This window comes from Stegostoma tigrinum, chromosome 34 (genome assembly GCF_030684315.1).
Source record: "Stegostoma tigrinum isolate sSteTig4 chromosome 34, sSteTig4.hap1, whole genome shotgun sequence".
In the NCBI taxonomy this organism is placed as follows: Eukaryota; Metazoa; Chordata; class Chondrichthyes; order Orectolobiformes; family Stegostomatidae; genus Stegostoma; species Stegostoma tigrinum.
The window spans coordinates 22,730,966-22,757,146 of NC_081387.1; the positions used below are offsets into that span (position 1 = coordinate 22,730,966).

Below are 26,181 nucleotides of genomic sequence, written 5' to 3' on the forward strand. Positions count from 1 at the left end.
CTTTTCCATTCTTTATCAGTCTCCCATGTGAGACCCTGTCAATGGCTTTGCTGAAATCCATATAAACCACATCACTGCGTTACCCTCACCCAAACATTTGGTCATCTCCTCAAAAAATTCAGTCAAATCTGTTCAGCACGGCCTCCCTCTGAAAACACTCTGCTGACTATTCCTGATCAAATCTCGCCTGTCTGAATGGAGATTACTTCTCTCCTTCGGAATTATCTCCGATAGTTGATGCATGACTCACTGGTCTGTGATTCCCTTGTTTATTGCTAACAGCTTCTTGGAAAGTGGAAACACATCAGCTGTCCTCCAGTCCTCTGGCATCTCCCCTGTAGCCAGAGAAGAATTAAAAATGTGTGTCAGGGCCCCTGTAATTATCTCTCTCACTTCACACAGCAGCCTGGGATACAACTTTTCTTGTAATTCATTCACAGGAAGTGGATGTCACTGGCTGTGCCAGCATTGTTTTATTGCCCTGGGGGTATTTATGAGTCAATCACATTGCTGTGGCTCTGGACTCACATGTGGGCCAGACCAGGTAATGATGGCAGTTTCTTTCCCTAAAGGACATTAGTGAATCAGATGGGATTTCTGACAATCAACAATGGCTTCATGGTCATTTTTAAACTTTTAATTGCAGATTTTCATTAAATTCAAAACCCATCATCTACCAGGGCAGAATTCAAACCCCAGTCCCCAGAAGATGACCAGGATCCTTCGCCTCAGCCAGACCTGGAATTTTGTCCACTTTTGAGCTCACCGAAACCTCCATTGACTCCTCACTCTCTTTGTCAAATTGCTGAAGAACCTCACAGTCCATGTTCCCAAATTCTATGCACCGTTTTTTTCTCCAAAATGAAAACCCAACTGCGATCCTCTGGTTCCTTGCACAGATTGCCCCTTTGGTCCCTAATGGGCTCTACTCTTTTCCTGGTTATTCTTTTCTGTTTGATATATTTGTAGAATATCTCAGCATTCTCATTGAGTTGCTTCCTTTGTATCTGCAAAAGCCTCTCTTTTCCTTCTTATCCATCCTGAGTGTTCCTGGACATTCAGGGTTCTCTGGGCTTGTTACTCCGACATTTCAGCCTGTTGGGTTTATACTCTGTGCAGGAATTCTGTCCCCTCTACAGCCTTTACAATATGACTTTCCAATTAATGTTGGGAAAGTTAAAATCCCCTCGTTTAATTATGTTATTATTTTTACGCACATCATTGAACTGTTGACATGTCCAATCGCCTATTGCCTCTCGACTGTTGGGGGGCCCATAAATACACTCCCAGCAATGCGACTGCTGCCTTTTTATATCTCAGCTCGCCACACAAAACCTCGTTGGAAGAGGAAGTGCTGGAGGGTGGAGAAATCCCAGGACCTGATCAAGTATAATCCAAGAGGTTGTGGGAAGTTAGGGAAGAAATTGCAGGGTCCCCAGCGGAATCATCTTGCAACATCTATAACCGTGGGTGAGGTGCTGCAGGACTGGAAGGTGGCTATTGTTGTGTGTTTAAGAAAGGCTGCAAGGAGAATCATAGAGCTCGGAGTCCGACTTCAGTGCTGGGTAATTTGTTGGAGGTGATTCTGAAAGATAGGATTTACATACATGTGGAAAGGTAAGGATTGGTTAGGGATAATCAGCACAGTTTCATGGGAGGGAACCGTCTCTCACAAACTTGATTGAGTTTTTTAACAAAGTACCAACTGAAAGATAAGGCAGAGTGGTAGATGTTGTTTACTTGGGCTTTAGTAAAGCCTCTGACGAGGTTCCACATGGCAGACTCTGAGTAAAGTTAGAGCACATGGTATTCAGGGTGAGCATGCCAACTGGATACAAAGTTGGTTTTACTTTGGAGACAGAGTTTGGTGGTGTTGGGGGATTGTTTTTTGGACTGTGACCATTGGTGTTCCACAGGTACTGGGTTCACTTTTGCTTGTCATTGATATAAATGATTTGGATGAGAATATAGGAGGTGTGCTGAGTAAGTTTGAAGATGACATCAGGATGAGTGGGATTGTGGACAGTGAAGAAGGTTATCTAAGATCAGAAAGAAATCTTGACCAGTTGGGTCAATGGGCTGAGGAGTAGCAGATGGAGTTTAATTTGGACAGATGTGAGGTATTGCATTTTAGTGAAACAAAAAAGGGCAGGACTTATACAACTAACGGTATGCCCCAGGGCGGTGTTGTAGAACAGAGAGAATGAGGGGTTCAGCTACAAAATCCTTTGAAATCTGTGTCACAGGGCAGTTAAGAGCCCATTTCGCACACTTGCCTTCATTGCTCAGACCTTTGATGATGGGAGATGGGACATCATGTTGACATTGTACGGGATTTTGGCCTCTCCTGGACGGCTGTATCCAGTTCTGGTCAGAGAGCCATAGAGTCACAGAGATGTACAGCACGGAAGCAGGCCCTTCACTCCTACTTGTCCATGTTGCCCAGATATCCTGCATTGGTCTCGTCCACTTGCCAGTATTTGGACCATAATCCCTCTAAACATTTCCTATCCATTTGCCCATCCAGATGCATTTTAAATTTAGTAATTGTACCAGCCTCCACACCTTCCTCTGGCAGCTCATTCCATACATGAGTCACCCTCTGCGTGAAAAAATTGTCCCTAAGATCCCATTTCAATCTTTCCCCTCTCGCCTTAAACCTGTGCCCTCTAGTTTTAAACACCCCCACCCTGTAGAAATCCATTTACTCTCTCCCAGCTGCTCATGATTTTGTCAACTTTTATAAGGTCACTCTTCAACCTCTGATGCTCCAGGGAAAACCATCCCAGTCCATTCAGCCTGTGCAGCTCAAACCCTCCAACCTTGGCAATCCCCTTATAAACCTTTTCTGAATCCATGCAAGTTTCACAACATCCTTCCAAGAGCAGCAAGACCAGAATTGCACACAGAAGTTGTCCTGAAGCCTGGGCTTTCTGTTCAGATGAGGAGGAACGAGACAGACACCTGAGGATGTTGAAGTACGCCCTCACAGGAACAGGATGAGATGCTCAACTCATAGATCACGAGTTCCAGTGTGCCACAGTGAAAAACCGCAATGACATCCTCAGAAGACAGACATGGGATATGCCCGAAAGCATACCCTTCATCATCCATTGCTTCCTGGGAGCGGAGAATCTACACCATGTTCTTCGTAGCCTTCGACACATTATCGATGACAATGAGCACCTCACCAAGATCTTCCCCAAACCTCTACTTCGCACCTACAAACAACCACCAAACCTTAAACAGACCATCGCTCGCAGCAATCTACCCAACCTTCAGGACAACATTGACCACAACACCACACAACCCTGTTATGGTAACCTCTGTAAAACATGTCAGAGCATCAACATGGACACCGCTATCACGCATGGGAACACCACCCACCCACGTGCATGGCAGTTACTCATGTGGCCTGGCCAACGTTGTCTATCATCCGCTGCAGGTACGGATGGCTCAAGGCATGGTACATGGGCGAAACCACAGCGGATCAGTGGTGCAACTATCACCAAACAGGGATCCCCTCCTCTCTCTACCCGCCCCCAACACACACACACACACACACACACACACAAACATACTCTGTCTCTCTCATACACATACACACACACTCACTCACACTGTCTCTCCCCAACATAAACACACACACACACTCACTCACACTGTCTCTCCCCCACATAAACACACACACGTGCCCACACACATGCGCACACATGCATTCACATTCTCTCTCTCTCTCCCACTCAGATGCACACTCACTCTCTCCCCCGCTCTCACACACACACACACGCATAAATCTGTGGGGTGAATTTGTATTTGTAGATATATTATAGTTCATTCAAAAAGCTCACAATTTATAGAGAGTCAGTCAGTGTGGCATTTTATAAATTCCTACTTTAGAAATAAAACCAGGCTGACTCCAAACCGAAACACAAACAGATTCGAAACAAGGCCTCGCACCTTGTGTGCATTGTCCGACATGAAATGTCACCTCTTGTTTACACTGATAAAACTTTTAGTTTTCTCAGGGCAGTGATTTGAAGGGAATTCGGGGATTTACATAGATATATTAATCAGTTAAAACCTTCTCACTGATTAACGATTTAACTGCATCTCGGGTTTGTCTTATACATCCTCATCAGTGCTGTGGCTCCTTGATCTTTTACTATAAATTCTGTATCTGATTCCTCCTCTCTCACTAACACCTGCAGAAGCGAGGCTTGAAAGCTTCTGTTTTCAAATAAACCTTTTGGGTTATCGCCTGGTGTTGTGTGATTTCTAACACTATTCTCATTGAATTTAATCCCATTGAACTCCTTTTGTCAGGAATGCTGCTTCACATGTTAATTTGTCAAAAGACAAATGTCAAAAGACAAAGTGTCAGCACTTTGAAACTTAATACATGCTTCTCTCTCACATGACTTCCCAGCACAGACTGAAAAACAAAGTCAGAGTCTGGAAAGATCTGCTCTTGTATCGTGAGGGTGTGGGGGAAGGTTAGATAGGAAGAAACTGTCCCACTTGGTGGAAGGATCAATAGGAAGATTGAGAACAGGTTGAAGGGAAAATGGCATTGGGAACGTGATGTTCTGAACATCAGTGCCTGACAGTGGGGTGGAGGCAGGGACATTTGAAGGATCTGTGGGTGATGATTGGGATGGGGAAGTGTCACACAATAAACTTCTCCCATGGAGAGCTGCACATGTGTGATAAGGTCCTGCACTCTAACCATTCTGTGATCCTGTGCCTTACTGCAGATGCTCTGGGTCATACTCTTTCTGTTTTATTTGTTACTTACCAAATCAGAATTTTTAATTTCTCCATTAAAAGAAAAATGTTTCAAGAAAGAAAAAAGCTCACAGCTTTTCTCTCTGACAAATCTGTTAAGTTCTCTTGCTGAGTGTGGTCAATGATCTCTCACCCCATGGACCCTCTCACTCATCTCAGTTTCTCTGTGCCCTTCCTAAGGAGAGACAAACACTACACACCCAACTCGGTAAGGAAATGTAAGTATTGGTGTGTTAAAATCAAGAGTGAAACATTATTTTTAATTCAGATCCAATACAGGTCCCCGCGCAAAGGCTGGAATTCAAAGCGTCGCCTGGAAAATCATTCTGGTCCCACAGTGAGATGTATTCACACAAACTTCACTTTAGCCATTAAATACATGCCCGGAGGTGATGCATTAACTTTATTAACATGAATAATTTTCGGTGAATTATATCTTAAAGTGAAACTTCCACGCAGTGACACATTTGTTCGAAGGAGGGAGCAATGAATTGCACTTGAGTTCAGTGAAAACGGAAGTAAATGTTTTCAGGGAGGGGCTGTTGTTGCGAACGTCTCTATTTTTAACACATTTGTCCGAGAAAAGGCGGAAAATGTTCGATCAGATTGTGGGAAAGTAAGAGGTGAGTCTGAAACCCTCTTTAATTTCAGGAAGAGTTCATTCCCAGTGGGATCGGGTGGATTTTAGTCCCGCTGAAAGATCCCAATCAAATGCAAGGAGTTGAACGGGGAGCCGCTGGGGATTGTGCAGTGAAAAGGTGAAACCTTTCTCCAATGTCTCTGATCAGCTGCACAGAGCCTGGAGCTGGTTCCTGTCAGTATAAGGGAACAGGAGGGAGAGGCAATGTGTAACATTCACTTCTCAGGGTCAGACACAGCGACTGGAAAGGGAGACGGAAGTGAAAAGGAGGAACAGAGTGAGGGCCATGAGATGGAACATGACCCACTGGGGTTTCTGTTTAAAGGCAAATAATTCAATCCTGGAGGTAATAAAGCGTGAGGCTGGATGAACACAGCAGGCCCAGCAGCATCTCAGGAGCACAAAAGCTGCTGGGCCTGCTGTGTTCATCCAGCCTCACATTTTATTATCTTGGATTCTCCAGCATCTGCAGTTCCCATTATCACTGATACAATCCTGGAGGTAATTGTGTGTTTTCATCCCCGGGAACAGACCTTTAAAGCAGAAAGTTAATGTTCAGCCATTCCTCCATCCACGTTGATTGCAGTTTGCTGCTTTGTTTAAGTCGGGTCTTTAAAGAGTATTGATGCACTAACTTTCCCTTCCCCTGTGTAAATATTTAATTTGTACATTTTAGAGAGATGGACAAGGGAAGCGAGGATACTGTGAGGAAAAACACTTTAACACAGCGAGTTAATAAAATGTGAGGCTGGATGAACACAGCAGGCCAAGCAGCATCTCAGGAGCACAAAAGCTGACGTTTCGGGCCTAGACCCTTCATCAGAGAGGGGGATGGGGAGAGGGAACTGGAATAAATAGGGAGAGAGGGGGAGGCGGACCGAAGATGGAGAGAAAAGAAGATAGGTGGAGAGAGTGTAGGTAGGGAGGGGATAGGTCAGTCCAGGGAAGACGGACAGGTCAAGGAGGTGGGATGAGGTTAGTAGGTAGCTGGGGGTGCGGCTTCGGGTGGGAGGAAGGGATGGGTGAGAGGAAGAACCGGTTAGGGAGGCAGAGACAGGTTGGACTGGTTTTGGGATGCAGTGGGTGGGGGGGAAGAGCTGGGCTGGTTGTGTGGTGCAGTGGGGGGAGGAGACGAACTGAGCTGGTTTAGGGATGCAGTAGGGGAAGGGGAGATTTTGAAACTGGTGAAGTCCACATTGATACCATTGGGCTGCAGGGTTCCCAGGCGGAATATGAGTTGCTGTTCCTGCAACCTTCGGGTGGCATCATTGTGGCAGTGCAGGAGGCCCATGATGGACATGTCATCAAGAGAATGGGAGGGGGAGTGGAAATGGTTTGCGACTGGGAGGTGCAGTTGTTTGTTGCGAACTGAGCGGAGGTGTTCTGCAAAGCGGTCCCCAAGCCTCCGCTTGGTTTCCCCAATGTAGAGAAAGCCGCACCGGGTACAGTGGATGCAGTATACCACATTGGCAGATGTGCAGGTGAACCTCTGCTTAATGTGGAATGTCATCTTGGGGCCTGGGATGGGGGTGAGGGAGGAGGTGTGGGGACAAGTGTAGCATTTCCTGCGGTTGCAGGGGAAGGTGCCGGGTGTGGTGGGGTTGGAGGGCAGTGTGGAGCGAACAAGGGAGTCACGGAGAGAGTGGTCTCTCCGGAAAGCAGACAGGGGTGGGGATGGAAAAATGTCTTGGGTGGTGGGGTCGGATTGTAAATGGCGGAAGTGTCGGAGGATAATGCGTTGTATCCGGAGGTTGGTAGGGTGGTGTGTGAGAACGAGGGGGATCCTCTTGGGGCGGTTGTGGCGGGGGCGGGGTGTGAGGGATGTGTCGCGGGAAATGCGGGAGACGCGGTCAAGGGCGTTCTCAATCACCGTGGGGGGGAAGTTGCGGTCCTTAAAGAACTTGGACATCTGGGATGTGCGGGAGTGGAATGTCTTATCGTGGGAGCAGATGCGGCGGAGGCGGAGGAATTGGGAATAGGGGATGGAATTTTTGCAGGAGGGTGGGTGGGAGGAGGTGTATTCTAGGTAGCTGTGGGAGTCGGTGGGCTTGAAATGGACATCAGTTACAAGCTGGTTGCCTGAGATGGAGACTGAGAGGTCCAGGAAGGTGAGGGATGTGCTGGAGATGGCCCAGGTGAACTGAAGGTTGGGGTGGAAGGTGTTGGTGAAGTGGATGAACTGTTCGAGCTCCTCTGGGGAGCAAGAGGCGGCGCCGATACAGTCATCAATGTACCGGAGGAAGAGGTGGGGTTTGGTGCCTGTGTAGGTGCGGAAGATGGACTGTTCCACGTAACCTACAAAGAGGCAGGCATAGCTGGGGCCCATGCGGGTGCCCATGGCCACCCCCTTAGTCTGTAGGAAGTGGGAGGAGTCAAAAGAGAAGTTGTTGAGTGTGAGGACGAGTTCCGCTAGGCGGATGAGAGTATCGGTGGAGGGGGCCTGGTCGGGCCTGCGGGACAGGAAGAAGCGGAGGGCCTTGAGGCCATCTCCATGCGGAATGCAGGTGTACAGGGACTGGACGTCCATGGTGAATATGAGGTGTTGGGGGCCAGGGAATTGGAAGTCCTGGAGGAGGTGGAGGGCGTGGGTGGTGTCACGGACATAGGTGGGGAGTTCCTGGACCAAAGGGGAGAAAATGGAGTCCAGATAGGTGGAGATGAGTTCGGTGGGGCAGGAGCAGGCTGAGACGATGGGTCGACCAGGGCAGGCAGGTTTGTGGATTTTGGGAAGGAGATAGAAACGGGCCGTGCGGGGTTGGGGAACAATGAGGTTGGAGGCTGTGGGTGGGAGGTCCCCTGAGGTGATGAGGTCATGAATGGTGTTGGAGATGATGGTTTGGTGCTCGGGTGTGGGGTCATGATCGAGGAGGCGGTAGGAGGTGGTGTCGGAGAGTTAGCGTCTGGCCTCGGCGATGTAGAGGTCAGTGCGCCATACTACCACTGCGCCACCCTTGTCTGCGGGTTTGATGGTGAGGTTGGGGTTGGAGCGGAGGGAGCGGAGGGCTGCCCGTTCTGCGGGGGAGAGGTTGGAGTGGGTGAGAGGGGTGGAGAGGGTCCCTGCCACCCACAAGAGGATTCCTGCGCCTCCCAAATCCCGACTCTGTCCCTGCCCCTCCCCCACCATGCACCCGCCGCCATTGACCATGAGGACACGGCCGGAGACCCCACCGATGACGTCACATCGGCCTCCGCCGGCCACAGAACTTCCGGAACCGCTGCTGCAGTCACCACCTCCACGTCCAGGTTCTACAGCCCACACACCACCCTCACCTCAGCTGCTGCCGCCCACCCCGATCCTCCCACCGCCGACGCAACCCCGCCCACGGTCGACGCCGACGGAACCCCGCCCACGGTCGACGCCGACGGAACCCCGCCCACGGTCGACGCCGACGGAACCCCGCCCAAGGCCGACGACATCATCGCTCCGCCCACAACCTCCACAGCCTGCAACCCCAGAGGAGACAGCCACACTGAGCCCTGCCGCATCTTCACCATCCCCCCAGACCTCCCACTGACTGAGGACGAACGGTCAGTCCTGAGCAAGGGGCTCACCTTTGTCCCCCTACAACCACACATCAACGAATACCAGTCACGGTCGGACACAGAGCAGTTTTTCCGCCGTCTTCGCCTGCATGCCTACTTCTTCAACCGGGAACCCAACCCTCCTTCCACTGACCCCTTCACCCGCTTCCAACACAAGTCCTCCTCCTGGACACTACCCCCAGGCCTCATACCCTTCATCGACCTCTTCATCTCCAACTGCCGTAGAGACATTAACCGCCTGATTAATGTGTTGGAGGCATGTTCAGTTGGGGAATTTGGGAGAGTATGGGATTGTGTTTAGGATGGTAATGGTTTTCAGGGATATGGGGAAAAGGCAGGAGATTGGCCCTAGATCATCGACCCAGACACAATGTTGGAGATGTCAGTGTGAAGACTGGGTTAATATCTCTGACCAGTTCAAACTGGCCTCAGTAACCAACATGAATCAGAGTAATGTAATTAATTAATTAATGTGGACTTCACCAGTTTCAAAATCTCCCCTTCCCCCACTGCATCCCTAAACCAGCCCAGTTCATCCCCTCCCCCCACTGCACCACACAACCAGCCCAGCTCTTCCCCCCCACCCACTGCATCCCAAAACCAGTCCAACCTGTCTCTGCCTCCCTAACCGGTTCTTCCTCTCACCCATCCCTTCCTCCCACCCGAAGCCGCACCCCCAGCTACCTACTAACCTCATCCCACCTCCTTGACCTGTCCGTCTTCCCTGGACTGACCTATCCCCTCCCTACCTCCCCACCCACACCTTCTCCACCTATCTTCTTTACTCTCCATCTTCGGTCCGCCTCCCCCTCTCTCCCTATTTATTCCAGTTCCCTCCCCCCATCCCCCTCTCTGATGAAGGGTCTAGGCCCGAAACGTCAGCTTTTGTGCTCCTGAGATGCTGCTTGGCCTGCTGTGTTCATCCAGCCTTACATTTTATTATCTTGGAATCTCCAGCATCTGCAGTTCCCATTATCTTTAACACAGCGAGTAGTGTGCTGCCTGGAAATGTGGTGGAGGCAGGTTCAGTTGGGGAATTGGGGAGAGTATGGGATGGTGTTTAGGATGGTAATGGTGTGCAGGGATATGGGGAAAAGGCAGGAGATTGGCCCTAGATCATCGACCCAGACACAATGTTGGAGATGTCAGTGTGAAGACTGGGTTAATATCTCTGACCAGTTCAAACTGGCCTCAGGAACCAACATGAATCAGAGTAAGAACGAGGGCCATGTTCTTTGGAAACTGCCTGAGAGATCCTTGTTCCTTTCACTGTCAGGGCAGATTGCTTAAATGTGCAGGGAATTTTATTCCGAGAGACCAGGGTGTGTGCTAAAACTGGGAATGAGTCGCTCTGGACAAAGTGAAACAGAGTGTGTGAAAGGAACACTCCCTCTTGTTTGTGGGTAAGAAGCTGGTCATTATGTGTGGTGTGGTCTCAGTGTTGTGCCCTGACAGCAGCTCCGGGCCGCTCCTCACTCCCACATCACCGCCATCACCCAGGCTGCTGTCCTTTTGACTGGGAGGACACAGATGCACTGTGTTCACTGGGATATGATGTACAAACCTATTGATAAAGGGGGGAACAATGGACCCAACATCCTCTGTTCATGCTCATGTACGGCCTCCAACATGGACTCTTAGCTTGTTAAACAGCTTTTTGTATATTACCTCATCAAATGCCTCCTGGAAATCCAAATATATTACATATTACCCCCCCCCCCTTTATCTATCCTGCCTGTTACCTGTGCAAAGAATTCCTGTACATTTCACAGGCATGATTCCAGCTTGATGAAGCCATGCTGATTCTGATTGGTCACACTGTGTATTTCTAAATACTCTGATACTACGTCCTTTCTAACAGATTGTGCCAGTATCCCAAAAGCAAATGTTCAGTTAATTGATCTATAATGTGTTTTTTAGCTTTCTGCCTTTTTTGAACAAGAACATTCTTTGACAGTTTTCTGCCTCTCTGTACTTCTTCAGAATCAAAGAATTCCTGGAAGATGTGCATCCCCTGTCGTTGTGACGTATTCTTTTAATATTCTAAGATGCATCCTGTCACATCCATGGTACTTATCAGCTTCTAGTGCCATGAGTTTCCTCTCATGATCGTTACTGTATTTATTCCTTTCTTCCTTTACCCCTTGTATATTTAGTCACTTTGGATGCTAATGATGTCTTCCTGTCTGAGGACTGATGCTAAGTTTTTCTTCAGCTTGCCTGCTTTTTCCTCGTTCTCAATTTTTTGTCCCCATCCTCATTCTCTCAGGGCCCGATGTTTGCCTTGGCCACTCCCCTCTCTTTTATATATTTAGAGAAGCTTTTGCTGTCCATCATGGTATAACTTTCAATTTCACCCGGAAAGTTTATTTTTCTCCGTCTTTATTTTGTATCAACCATTTTTAGTTGAAGTTTAAAAATTTTCCAATTATCTGGCCTGATGTTTGCTGCATTGTATGTTTTTCTTTGAATTGATGTTTAATTTCTCTTTTCCGAGAATCCTTTCTGATTGATTGATTGGTTTATTTTCACATGCACCGAAGTACAGTGAAAAGTTTTGTGTCCGAGCAGTACAGGTAGACAATATGCTTTCAATGGTGCATCTGTAGAAGTTGGTGGACGACCTTATGGACATCCCAAATTTCCTGACCCGCCTGAGGAAGAAGAGGGTTGTTGTGCATTTTTGTCCGTGGCATCTATATGGGGAGACCTGCACAGGTCATCGGTTGATAGAATGCCGAGAGTGTGGAAACAAGTCCTATGGCCCAACAAGTCCACACCGACCCTCAGAGCATCCACCCAGAGCCGTTCCCCTATAACCCACATAATCTACACATCCCTGAGCACGAAGGACAATTTAACATGGCTGATCCACCGAGCCTGCACAATTTGGGCTGTGGGAGGGAACCGCAGCACCTGGAGGAAACCCACGCAGACACAGGGAGAATGTGCAAACTCTACACAGACAGTTGTCCCAGGGTGGAGTTGAACCCGGGTCCCTGGCACTGTGGGGCAGCAGTGCTAACCACTGAGCCACTCCTCGGAACTTGATGCTTTCCGCCCTCTCAACCTCAGCTCCGTTGCTGCAGATTGGGGCATGTTCTCTTTTCTTCCTGAAGTCAATGATCAGGCAATTTCTAATTGAGACATGTCTTTGCTGCACTCATGAACTATTCTCTTCAACTGCCTACCACTTTTCCTCAATTGTCTTTGCTGCTAAACTCCTTTCCCACACCAGCCTCGTGAACTCTGCCTTCATTCTTTCATAATCATACTTATTTAAGCTTAATACTTCTGATTCCAATGCAACTTGCTCCTTGTCAAACAGAATGCTACATTTTATGATATTATGGTCACTGTTTGCTTGGAGATATTTTACTCTGCCATCGTTTATTCAACCTGCCTCTTTACATGTCACCAGATCTTAAAAATAAACCCTGATGCCTGGTTGGATCCAGAACATATTGTCCGTCTTCCCTGAACTTACCTATCCCTTCACCTATATTCTCATCTCTACCTATCTTCTCTCCATCTTCAGTCGGCCTCCCCCCCTCTCTCCCTATTTATTCCAGTTCCCTCTCCCCATCCCCCTCTCTGATGAAGAGTCGAGGCCCGAAACATCAGCTTTTGTGCTCCTGAGATGCTGCTTGGCCTGCTGTGTTCATCCAGCCTCACATTTTATTATCTTGGAATTCTACAGCATCTGCAGTTCCCATTATCGCTTGAGGAAACTGCCCTGAATCCTTTTTCATGCCAATCTCTGCCAATCTCACATCACATTCAAATGATGATTAAAGTCATCCATGATTAATGTACTTTGTTACATGTGCTCCGTATCTCCTAATGTTCTCTGCCCTACCGTGCAGCTACTTCTCTGAGAGCTACAGATTACCCCGTTAGAGTTTTCATCCTGTGTTTATTTCGTGCTTGTATGGATTCTACATCTTCTGATCCAAGGTCATTTCTTGCTATTGTGCTTATCCTATCCTGGAAGAACATTATTATCTCACCACCTTTTTCTTCCTGCTTACCCTTTTGAAAACTCACATACACTTGAATATTTAGTTCCCAGCTTTGATCTCCTTGTAACCGTTGTCTCCATAATGACTATAAAATCGTCGCTTTTATCCGGTATTTGTGATGTTCATTGAATTGTTCTGAATACTACGTGCGTTCCAGAGGAATTAATTTTGCCCTTTTTTCTCCCAATGGCCCTGTTTACTGCTGTTATTCTGTGTCTGTCTATTCTGCCCCTTCCTGCCCGACTCAGGGTGTTGTTATCCAAATAGGAGGCCCATAATGCTGCCATTCCCTCTTGCTTTGGAAACCTGCATTTCACCTCTCCCAAACCCTTCCTCTGTCGAATGAAGGTAAAGCTTTCTCTACAGCCCTTGTTATTCGATTCACTGAGACTTTGTTTCCAGCACGGTTCAGTGAAGCCTATTCTATCAGAACCACTCCCTCCTGTCCCAGTACTGGTCCCAGTGCCCATGAACTGGATCCCATTCCACTCCCACCAATCTTTGAGCCATGGACCCACAGGGAAATATAAATTGATTTAACTCAACAAATGGGAAATAAAATGGTGGCATCAATCCAGAGATCAGACCTAAATGGCAACTCGATATTATTGTTAGATCATGTCTATTTCTGGATGCTGATTTCCCCGTGTTCGTGTTTATGAAATCCTGATCATTCTAAATATCTCAATCTTCAACCTACTGAAGTCAAGATATTGCAAATCACATTCATGCAACCTTTTCCTCGGGATGTAATGCTCCACGTGCTGGCTTCATTCCAGTGAAAAAGCAAAACACATTCAAATGAAGGAGGGAGGTGAAAAAGGGTAAATGTACCTGATTAGCCTGACATCAATTGTTGGAAACATGATGGAATCAATGATTGAGGAAGTAATCGCAGCAGCGTTGGAAAATCATAATCTAATCAAACAGAGTCAGTGTGGCTTCATGAAATGGAAATTGTGTCTGCCTAATTCATGAGAGATTTTCAAGGAAGTCTTAACCAGCGTGGATACAGGGGAAACCATTAATGTGTTATATTTGGACTTCCAGAAGTTGTTGTACAAGGTACCATGCGGTTAAGTTCGGTTTCGCTCAGTTCACTAGACGTTTGGTTTGTAAAACAGTGTGATGCTAACATTGCGGGTGCAATCCCTGCCCTGGCTGAGGTTACCCTGAAGGACTCTCCTTCTCAACCCTTCCCCTTGCCTGAGGTGTGGGTGCCTGCAGCTTAAATCACCACCAGTAGCTCTGTCTCATGAGAAAGCAGCCGGATGGTCTGGTAAGACTGTGGCAACTGGAGGTAGTATATCGGCATGAGTAGAGAATTGGCCGATGAGCAGGAAGCAGTCAGTGGGGATAAGGGACCCTTTTTCAGGTTGGTGACCTGTGACCAGTGGCATTCCACAAGGTTCAGTGCTGGGATCACAGCAGTGTATGATCGATATCAACGACTTGGAGGCAGGAAGCAAGTTTACTGTAGCCAAGTGTGCAAATGACACGAAGAAAGATGGAAAGGCAATTTGTGAGAGGGATATAAACAGTTTATAGAGAGATGTTGGTAAGTTAAGCAAATGAGCAAAGAGCTGGCAAATGCAGTATAATGTGGGAAAATGTGACGTTGTTCATTTTGGAAGGGATAACAAGAGAACAGAGTATTGTTTCAACGGACGAAAAACTGCAGAAAGCTGCAACACAAAAGGGACTTGTGCACGAAACACGGAAAGCTAGCGTACAGATACAGCAGGTAATCAGGAAGGACCACAGTCCAAAGATGTGCATGTTGAGTGGATTGGCTATATTAAATTGACTATCATGTCCAGGGATCTGCAGGCGAGGTGTATCAGCCATGAGATGTGCAGAGTTAGGAGAATAGGGTAGTGGGTTGTGTTTGGGTCAGTGCAGACTCGATGGGTGGAATGGCCTCTTGTGCACTGTAGGGTTCTGTGATTTTTACTGGCCTTACTTAAGTTGAGGACACTGGGTTGAGAACGGAGCTGCTGGCCCTCAAACTAAATTTGAAATTTTGCCACATTATGCTCACAAGCTCATATTCATTGATTTCCATTGACACAGTCAGTTCATCTATCTTGTTTAAAATGCTGCATGCTCTCAGATGAAGAGCTCTGAACATTGACTTTCCACCATTTCTATGTATTCTGGTTTTGTTTCTGCTACACTATTAGAGCCAAGAATAATCAATAAGCCCTTCATCCCATTGAGGCTGCTTCAATAAAATAAATCACCGAACTACACTGATCTCAATTTGCAGCACTGGGCCCAAAGCCGGGAATGTTAGACATTGGAAGTGCTCATCCATGTATTTTTAAAGGTTCTGCCAATCCTCTCAGGCAGCTCATTCCAGATTCTCACATCCTGTGGGTGAAACATATTTTCCTCAGATTCCCCCTAAACCTCCTGCTCTTCTTCTTAAAATTATGTCCCTTCAATATTGACCCTTCAACTAAGGGCAACAGTCATTTCCCATCTACCCTGTCCATGCCCCTCATAATCTTACCCTCCTCAATCAGGCCCCCCTCCCACCTCAGCCTTCTCTTCTCCAAAGGAAACAACCTGAGCCTTAGGGCCACACGGTGTCTCAGTGGTTAGCACTGCAGCCTCACAGCGCCAGGGACCCGGGTTCAATTCCAGCCTCGGGTGACTGTCTGTGTGGAGTTTGCACATTCTCCCCGTGTCTATGTGGGTTTCCTCCAGGTGCTCCGGTTTCCTCCCACAGTCCAAAGATGTGCAGGCTCGGTGGATTGGCCATGCTAAATTGCCCGTAGTGTTCAGCGGTGTGTGGGTTGTAGGGGGATGGGTCTGGGTGGGATTCTCCAAGGGGCGGTATGGACTTGTTGGGCCGAAGGGCCTGTTTCAAGGTAAGCTTCTCTTTTTTTTACTTTCTGTTTGGGGGATTAGCAGGGATGGCAGTGCAGGTAGAGGACTGTTCCTCCTGCATGATGTATGAGGTGAGGGACGCCATTAGTGTCCCATCCAAATGCGTCTGCAGGAAGTGCACCCAACTCTTGCTCCTCCAAGACGGCGTTAGGGACTGGAGCGGGAGCTGGATGAACTTCGGATCATTCGGGAGGCAGAGTCAGTGATAGGCAAGAGTTAGAGGGAAGTAGTTACTCCTAAGCGTGAAGAAAGCTGGGTAACTGTTAGAAGGGGGAAGAAGCAGTCAGTGCAGGGATCCCCTGTGGTCGTTCCCCTGAAAAACAAGATTCCCGTTTTGGATACTGTTGGGGGGAACGTCTTACCAGGGGCATGCAGTAGGGTGCAGGTCTCTGGCACAGAGTCTGTCCCTCTTGCACAGAAGGGAAGGGGGGATAGGAAGAGAGTGATTGTCATTGGGGTCTCAATAGTTAGACGGACTTACAGAAGGTTTGCCGGGAACGAAAGAGACTCACGGTTGGTGTGTTGCCTCCCAGGTGCCAGGGCCCGTGATGTCTTGGATCTTGTCTTTGGGGTCCTGAAGGGAGAGGGTGACGAGCCCCAAGTCATGGTCCACATAGGCACCAACGACAGATGTAGAAAGAGGGATAGGGATGTCAGGTAGGATTTCAGGGAGCTAGGGTGGAAGCTGAGAGCTAGAACAAACAGAGTGGTTATCTCTGGTTTGTTACCCGTGTAACGTGATTGCGAAGCGAAGAACAGGGAGAGATTTCAGCTGAACACGTGGCTGCGGGGATGGTGCAGGAGGGAGGGCTTCAGGGACATGGACAGTTGGGGCTCATTCCGGGGAAGGTGGGACATCTACAAACAGGACAGTCTCCACTTGAACCAGAGGGGCACTAATATCCTGGGTGGGAAACTTGCTAGTGCTGTTCCGGTGGATTTAAATTAGCTCGGAAGGGGGATGGGAAACTGAGGTGTAGTCCTAGTACACAGGAGGATGAGCGTAGGGAGGACATGGACAGGACCTCACTGTAACAGGAGAGTGCTGGTAGACAGCAAGCTGGATTGAAGGGGTTCTACTTTAACGCCAGGAGTATCCAGAATAAGGTAGGTGAGCTTGCAGCATGGGTTAGTACCTGGGACTTCGATGTTGCAGCCGTTTCGGAGACATGGATAGAGCAAGGTCAGGAATGGACATTGCAGGTTCCAGGGTTGAGATCTTTCATTAAGGTCAGGGAAGGTGGTGAAAGAGGGGGAGGTGTGGCTTTGTTAGTCAAGGACAGTATAACGGCGGCTGAAAGAACCTTTGATGAGGACTCGTCTACTGAGGTGGTATGGGCTGAGGTTGCCGAGGAAGGTTTGTCGACTGAGTCAGTATGGGTGGAAGTTAGGAACAGCAAGGGAGCAGTCACCCCACTGGGGGTTTTCTACAGACCCCCAAATAGCAGTAGGGAGATCGAAGAACTCATAGGCCGGCAGATTGTTGAAAAGTGCAAACGTAGCAGGGTTATTGTTATGGGTGACTTCAACTTTCCCAATATCGATTGGAACCTCCTTAGTGCAGATGGTTTGGATGGAGCTGTTTTTGTCGGGTGTGTTCAGGAGGGCTTCCTTACTCAGTATGTGGACAGGCCGACGAGGGGGGGAGGCCATTTTGGATTTGGTGCTCAGCTATGAGCCAGGACAGGTGTCATATCTCGTGGTGGGAGAACACTTTGGCGACAGTGACCACAACAGCCTCACATTTACCATAGCCATGGAAAGGGAAAGGAGCAGTTACCAGGGGAAGATATTTAACTGGGGAAAAGGAAACTATGACGCTATCAGACAGGAGTTGGGAAGTAGAGATTGGGAGCAATTGTTCCACAGAAAGGGCACAGCAGACATGTGGAGGCTGTTTAAGGAGCAGTTGTTGCGAGTGATGCATAAATTTGTTCCTCTGAGACAGGTAAGAAGGGGTAAGATTAAGGAGCCTTGGATGACGGGTACAGAGGTGCTTCTTGTCAAAAAGAAAAAGGCAGCGTACGTAAGGTGGAGGAAACAAGGGTCTAGCACAGCTTTAGTCGATTACAGGCTTGCTCGGAAGGAGCTCAAAAGTGGACTGAGGAGGGCCAGGAGGGGGCTCAAAAAAGGCTTGGCAGGAAGGATTAGGGAGAACCCGAAGGCATTTTACTCATACGTGAGGAATAAGAGAATGATCAGGGAGAAGGTAGGGCCGATCAGGGTTAGCGTGGGAAACTTGTGTGTGGAGTCTGAGCAGATAGGGGAAGCCCGAAATGAGTTTTTTGCTTCGGTTTTCACTCAGAAAAGGGACCTTGTTGTGAATGAGAACTTTGAGGAGCAGGAAAACAGGCTTGAACAGATCGAGATTGAGGAAGTTGATGTGCTGGAAATTTTGGCAAACATTAAGATTGATAAGTCCCCAGGGCCAGATCAGATTTATCCTAGGTTCCTCCGGGAAGCGAGAAAGGAGGTTGCTAAGCCGTTGGCGAAGATCTTTGCTTCCTCACTCTCCAGGGGAGTCGTACCGGAAGATTGGAGGGAGGCAAATGTTGTTCCTCTTTTCAAGAAAGGGAATAGGGAAATCCCTGGAAATTACAGACCAGTCAGTCTTACGTCTGTGGTCAGCAAGGTTTTGGAAAGAATTCTGAGGGATAGGATTTATGGCTATTTGGAAAAGCATAGCGTGATTAAAGGGAGTCAGCATGGCTTTGTGAGGGGCAGGTCATGCCTTACAAATCTTATTGAGTTCTTTGAGGAAGTCACGAGACAGGTTGATGAAGGTCGAGCAGTGGATGTGGTGTACATGGACTTCAGCAAGGCATTTGATAAGGTTCCCCACGGCAGGCTCATTCATAAAGTCAGGAGTTATGGGATACAGCTGATTTGACTGTCTGGATTCAGAATTGGTCGGCTGACAGGAGGCAGAGTGTGGTTGTAGATGGTAAGTTTTCTGCCTGGAGGTCAGTGCTGAGTGGTGTCCCGCAGGGCTCTGTTCTTGGGCCTCTGCTCTTGTAGTTTTTATAAATGACTTGGATAAGGAGGTTGAGGGGTGGGTTAGTATGTTTGCTGATGACACAAAGGTTGGAGGTGCCGTGGATGGTATCGAGGGCTATTGCAGGCTTCAGCGAGACATTGACAGAATGCAGAGCTGGGCTGAGAAATGGCAGATGGAGTTCAACCTGGATAAATGCAAAGTGATAATGGGAACTGCAGATGCTGGAGAATCCAAGATAATGAAATGTGAGGCTGGATGAACACAGCAGGCCCAGCAGCATCTCAGGAGCACAAAAGCTGATGTTTCACGCCTAGACCTTTCATCAGAGAGGGGGATGGGGTGAGGGTTCTGGAATAAATAGGGAGAGAGGGGGAGGCAGACCGAAGATGGAGAGAAAAGAAGATAGGTGGAGAGGAGAGTATAGGTGGGGAGGTAGGGAGGGGATAGGTCAGTCCAGGGAAGACGGACAGGTCAAGGAGGTGGGATGAGGTTAGTAGGTAGGAGATGGAGGTGTGGCTTGAGGTGGGAGGAAGGGATGGGTGAGAGGAAGAACAGGTTAGGGAGGCAGAGACAGGTTGGACTGGTTTTGGGATGCAGTGGGTGGAGGGGAAGAGCTGGGCTGGTTGTGTGGTGCAGTGGGGGGAGGGGACGAACTGTGCTGGTTTTGGGATGCGGTGGGGGAAGGGGAGATTTTGAAGCTGGTGAAGTCCACATTGATACCATTGGGCTGCAGGGTTCTCAAGCGGAATATGAGTTGCTGTTCCTGCAACCTTCGGGTGGCATCATTGTGGCACTGCAGGAGGCCCATGATGGACATGTCATCTAAAGAATGGGAGGGGGAGCGGAAATGGTTCGCGACTGGGAGGTGCAGTTGTTTATTGCGAACCGAGCGGAGGTGTTCTGCAAAGCGGTCCCCAAGCCTCCGCTTGATTTCCCCAATGTAGAGGAAGCCACACCGGGTACAGTGGATGCAGTATACCACATTGGCAGATGTGCAGGTGAACCTCTGCTTAATGTGAAAAGTCATCTTGGGGCCTGGGATAGGGGTGAGGGAGGAGGTGTGGGGGCAAGTGTAGCATTTCCTGCGGTTGCAGGGGAAGGTGCCGGGTGTGGTGGAGTTGGAGGGCAGTGTGAAGCGAACAAGGGAGTCACGGAGAGAGTGGTCTCTCCAGAAAACAGACAGGGGTGGGGATGGAAAAATGTCTTGGGTGGTGGGGTCGGATTGTAGATGGCGGAAGTGTCGGAGGATGATGCGTTGTATCCGGAGGTTGGTGGGGTGGTGTGTGAGAACGAGGGGGATCCTCTGGGGGCGGTTGTGGCGGGGGAGGGATGTGTTGCGGGAAATGCGGGAGACACGGTCAAGGGCGTTCTCAACCACTGTGGGGGGAAAGTTGCGGTCCTTGAAGAACTCGGACATCTGGGATGAGCGGGAGTGGAATGCCTCATCGTGGGAGCAGATGCGGCGGAGGCGGAGGAATTGGGAATAGGGAATGGAATTTTTGCAGGAGGGTGGGTGGGAGGAGGTGTATGCAAAGTGATGCATTTTGGAAGGTCGAACTTAAATGCTGAATATAGGATTAAAGGCAGGATTCTCGGCAGTGTGGAGGAACAGCGGGATCTTGGTGTTCAAGTGCATAGCTCCCTCAAAGTTGCCATACAAGTGGATAAGGTTGTTAAGAAAGCATATGGTGTTTTGGCTTTCATTAACAGGGGAATCGAGTTTAGGAGCCGCGATGTTATGCTGCAGCTCTATAAAACCCTGGTGAGACCACACTTGGAATATTGTGTCCAGTTCTGGTCACCCTATTATAGGAAAGATGTGGAGGCTTTGGAGAGGGTGCAAAGGAGGTTTACCAGGATGCTACCTGGACCGGAGGGCTTGTCTTATGAGGAGAGGTTGATTGAGCTCAGACTTTTCTCTCTGGAGAGAAGGAGGAAGAGAGGTGACCTGATCGAGGTGTACAAGGTAATGAGAGGCATGGATAGAGTCGATAGCCAGAGACTATTCCCCAGGGCCAGATTGACTGCCACGAGGGGTCATAGTTTTAAGGTGTAAGGAGGAAGGTACAGAGGGAGATTCTTCACCCAGAGAGTTGTGAGCGCATGGAATAGTTTACCAGTGGTTGTCGTGGAAGCGGAGTCATTAGTGACATCTAAGCAACTGCTGGACATGCACGTGGACAGCAGTGAATTGAGGGGAATGTAGGTTAGGTTATTTTATTTTTGGATTAGGATTATTCCACGGCACAACATTGTGGGCCGAAGGGCCTATACTGTGCTGTACCTTTCTATGTTCTATGTCCCATATGTTCTATGTTTCCACACTGTAGGGAATCTAATCTTAACTAATCATCTATCCAATCTCTGTTCATAGCTCAACTACTCCAATCCAGGCACCATCCTGGTGAGTCTTCACTCCACCCCCTACAGAGCAATCACATTCATTCCATAGTGCAGTGACCAGAACCGTACACTGTACTGCAGTAGTGGCCTAACTGAAGCCCTGTATAACTCCAATATAATCCCCATGCTCTTATAATCTGTGCCATGATTCATAAAGGCAAGTGCCCATATGCCTTCTTAACCATCCAATTAACCTGTCCTGCCATCTTCAGGAATCAGTCGACAATCACACCAAGATCTCTCTGTTCCTCTTAGCTTCCTTTGAAATACAATTCACAGGCCACCATTGTTTTGTCACATCTTCTAAAGAGCATCATGTCACACTTTTCAGGATTAATTTCTATTTACCACTGATGTGCCGATCTCACCAACCTGTAGACAGGGTCTTGTCACCTAAAGCTCCCTCCTCACTATTAACCACCCAACAATCTTCGTGTTATCTGGAAATTTACAGAATGTTTCTTTCACATTCTCATCTAGCTTATTTATAAAAATTACAAACAACATGGGACGAAGCGCGGATCCCTGTGGTATGTCACTGGACACTGGACTCCAGTCGCACAAACAGCATTTCACCCCATCCTCTGTCTCCAACCACTTGGACAATTTTGGATCCATTTTGCCAAATTACCTTAAATCGAAAGCACTTTTCCGTTCTTTATCAGTCTCCCATGTGAGATCCTGTCAAAGGCTTTGCTGAAATCCATATAAACCGCATCACTGCGTTACCCTCACCCAAACATTTGGTCATCTCCTCAAAAAATTCAGTCAAATTTGTTCAGCACGTCCTCCCTCTGACAAAACTCTGCTGACTATTCCTGGTCAAATCCCGCCTGTCTGAATGGAGATGACTTCTCTCCTTCAGAATTATCTCCGATAGTTTCCCAAGCACTGATGCATGACTCACTGGTCTGTGATTCCCTGGTTTATTGCGACCAGCCTTCTTGGAAAGTGGAAACACATCAGGTGTCCTCCAGTCCTCTGGCATCTCCCCTGTAGCCAGAGAGGAATTAAAAATGTGTGTCAGGGCCCCTGTAATTATCTCTCTCACTTCACACGGCAGCCTGGGATACAACTTTTCTTGTAATTCATTCACAGGAAGTGGATGTCACTGGCTGTGCCAGCATTGGTTTATTGCCCTGGGGGTATTTATGAGTCAATCACATTGCTGTGGGTCTGGACTCACATGTGGGCCAGACCAGGTAATGATGGCAGTTTCTTTCCCTAAAGGACATTAGTGAATCAGATGGGATTTCTGACAATCAACAATGGCTTTATGGTCATTTTTAAACTTTTAATTGCAGATTTTCATTAAATTCAAAACCCATCATCTACCAGGGCAGAATTCAAACCCCAGTCCCCAGAAGATGACCAGGATCCTTCGCCTCAGCCAGACCTGGAATTTTGTCCACTTTTGAGCTCACCGAAACCTCCATTGACTCCTCACTCTCTTTGTCAAATTGCTGAAGAACCTCACAGTCCACGTTCCCAAATTCTATGCACCGTTTTTTTCTCCAAAATGAAAACCCAACTGCGATCCTCTGGTTCCTTGCACAGATTGCCCCTTTGGTCCCTAATGGGCTCTACTCTTTTCCTGGTTATCCTTTTCTGTTTGATATATTTGTAGAATATCTCAGCATTCTCATTGAGTTGCTTCCTTTGTATCTGCAAAAGCCTCTCTTTTCCTTCTTATCCATCCTGAGTGTTCCTGGACATTCAGGGTTCTCTGGACTTGTTACTCCGACATTTCAGCCTGTTGGGTTTATACTCTGTGCAGGAATTCTGTCCCCTCTACAGCCTTTACAATATGACTTTCCAATTAATGTTGGGAAAGTTAAAATCCCCTCATTTAATTATGTTATTATTTTTATGCACATCATTGAACTGTTGACATGTCCGATCGCCTATTGCCTCTCGACTGTTGGGGGGCCCATAAATACACTCCCAGCAATGCGACTGCTGCCTTTTTATATCTCAGCTCGCCACACGAAACCTCGTTGGAAGAGGAAGTGCTGGAGGGTGGAGAAATCCCGGGACCTGATCAAGTATAATCCAAGAGGTTGTGGGAATTTAGGGAAGAAATTGCAGGGTCCCCAGCGGAATCATCTTGCAACATCTATAACCGTGGGTGAGGTGCTGCAGGACTGGAAGGTGGCTATTGTTGTGTGTTTAAGAAAGGCTGCAAGGAGAATCATAGAGCTCGGAGTCCGACTTCAGTGCTGGGTAATTTGTTGGAGGTGATTCTGAAAGATAGGATTTACATACATGTGGAAGGGTAAGGATTGGTTAGGGATAATCAGCACAGTTTCATGGGAGGGAAATTGTGTCTCACAAACTTGATTGAGTTTTTTAACAAAGTACCAACTGAAAGATAATGCAGAGTGGTCGATGTTGTTTACTTGGGCTTTAGTAAAGCCTCTGACGAGGTTCCACATGGCAGACTCTGAGTAAAGTTAGAGCACATGGTATTCAGGGTGAGCATGCCAACTGGATACAAAGTTGGTTTTGCTTTGGAGACAGAGTTTGGTGGTGTTGGGGGATTGTTTTTTGGACTGTGACCATTGGTGTTCCACAGGTACTGGGTTCACTTTTGCTTGTCATTGATATAAATGATTTGGATGAGAATATAGGAGGTGTGCTGAGTAAGTTTGAAGATGACATCAGGATGAGTGGGATTGTGGACAGTGAAGAAAGTTATCTAAGATCAGAAAGAAATCTTGACCAATTGGGTCAATGGGCTGAGGAGTGGCAGATGGAGTTTAATTTGGACAGATGTGAGGTATTGCATTTGAGTAAAACAAAAAAGGGCAGGACTTATACAACTAATGGTATGACCAAGGGTGGTGTTGTAGAACAGAGAGAACGAGAGGTTCAGATACAAAATTCTTTGAAATCTGTGTCACAGGGCAGTTAAGAGCCCATTTAGCACATTTGCCCTCATTGCTCAGACCTTTGACGATGGGAGATAGGACATCATGTTGACATTGTACGGGATTTTGGCCTCTCCTGGACGGCTGTGTCCAGTTCTGATCAGAGAGTCATAGAGTCACAGAGATGTACAGCACGGAAGCAGACCCTTCACTCCGACTTGTCCATGTTGCCCAGATATCCTGCATTGGTCTCGTCCACTTGCCAGCATTTGGACCATAATTTGTCTGAGCACTCCCTATCCATTTGCCCATCCAGATGCATTTTAAATTTAGTAATTGTACCAGCCTCCACACCTTCCTCTGGCAGCTCATTCCATAAACGAGCCACCCACTGCGTGAAAAAATTGTCCCTAAGATCCCATTTCAATCTTTCCCCTCTCGCCTTAAACCTGTGCCCTCTAGTTTTAAACACCCCCACCCTGGAGAAATCCATTTACTCTATCCCAGCTGCTCATGATTTTGTCAACTTTTATAAGGTCACTCTTCAACCTCTGATGCTCCAGGGAAAATCATCCCAGCCCATTCAGCCTGTGCAGCTCAAACCCTCCAACCTTGGCAATCCCCTTGTAAACTTTTTCTGAATCCATTCAAGTTTCACAACATCCTTCCAAGAGCAGCAAGACCAGAATTGCACACAGAAGTTGTCCTGAAGGCTGGGCTTTCTGTTCGGATGAGGAGGAACGAGACAGACACCTGAGGATGTTGAAGTACGCCCTCACAGGAACAGGATAAGATGCTCAACTCATAGATCACGAGTTCCAATGTGCCACAGTGAAAAACCGCAATGACCTCCTCAGAAGACAGACATGGGATATGCCCGATAGCATACCCTTCATCATCCATTGCTTCCTGGGAGCGGAGAATCTACACCATGTTCTTCGTAGCCTTCGACGCATTATCAATGACAATGAGCACCTCACCAAGATCATTCCCCCCCCCTCCACTTAGCACCTTCAAACAACCACCGAACCTTAAACAGGCCATCGCTCGCAGCAATCTACCCAACCTTCAGGACAACATTGACCACAACACCACACAACCCTGTAACCTCTGTAAAACATGTCAGATCATCAACATAGACACCGCCATCACGCATGGGAATACCACCCACCCACGTGCACAGCAGTTACTCATGTGGCTTGGCCAACGTTGTCTATCATCCGCTGCAGGTACGGATGGCTCAAGGCATGGTACATGGGCGAAACCACAGCGGATCAGTGGTGCAACTATCACCAAACAGGGATCCCCTCCCAGTGGGGAACACTTCTGTAGTCACGGACATTCAGCCTCGGATCGTCGGACGAACGTACTCCAAGGCGGACTTTGGGATACACAACAACACAGAGTCACTGAGCAGAGGCTGATAGCCAAGCTCGATCACCATGACAACAACCTAAACGGGGATCATGGGTTTATGTCACACTACAGTGGCCCAACCACACTATACACTCCCACACAGATCCTCTCTCAGACACACAGTCTCTCTACCCGCCCCCAACACACACACACACACACACACACTGTCTCTCTCATACACACACACACACACTCACTCACACTGTCTCTCCCCCACGTAAACACACACACACACACACACTCTGTCTCTCTCATACACACACACACACACTCACTCACACTGTCTCTCCCCCACGTAAACACACACACACTCACTCACACTGTCTCTCCCCCACGTAAACACACACACACACACACACACACACACACACACACACACACACACTCTGTCTCTCTCATACACATACACACACACACACTCACTCACACTGTCTCTCCCCCACGTAAACACACACACACACACACACACACACACACTCTGTCTCTCTCATACACACACACACACACTTACTCACACTGTCTCTCCCCCACGTAAACACACACACACACACACACTCTGTCTCTCTCATACACATACACACACACTCACTCACACTGTCTCTCCCC

At 48.1% G+C, this 26,181-nt stretch overlaps 1 protein-coding gene across 2 annotated transcripts in view; it reads left to right on the forward strand.

Moving 5' to 3' along the window:
- The first annotated feature begins 5,343 nt into the window (after positions 1 to 5,343).
- LOC132206019 (butyrophilin subfamily 1 member A1-like) overlaps positions 5,344 to 26,181 on the forward strand; it is a 259,182-nt gene continuing 238,344 nt past the window's right edge. Inside the window, exon 1 of one of the 2 annotated variants that reach the window (XM_059639493.1) lies at positions 5,344 to 5,411. The gene's annotated coding sequence lies outside the window, so the exon portion shown is untranslated. The remainder of the gene's footprint in view (positions 5,412 to 26,181) is intronic. The other variant, XM_059639492.1, reaches the window with a different exon arrangement.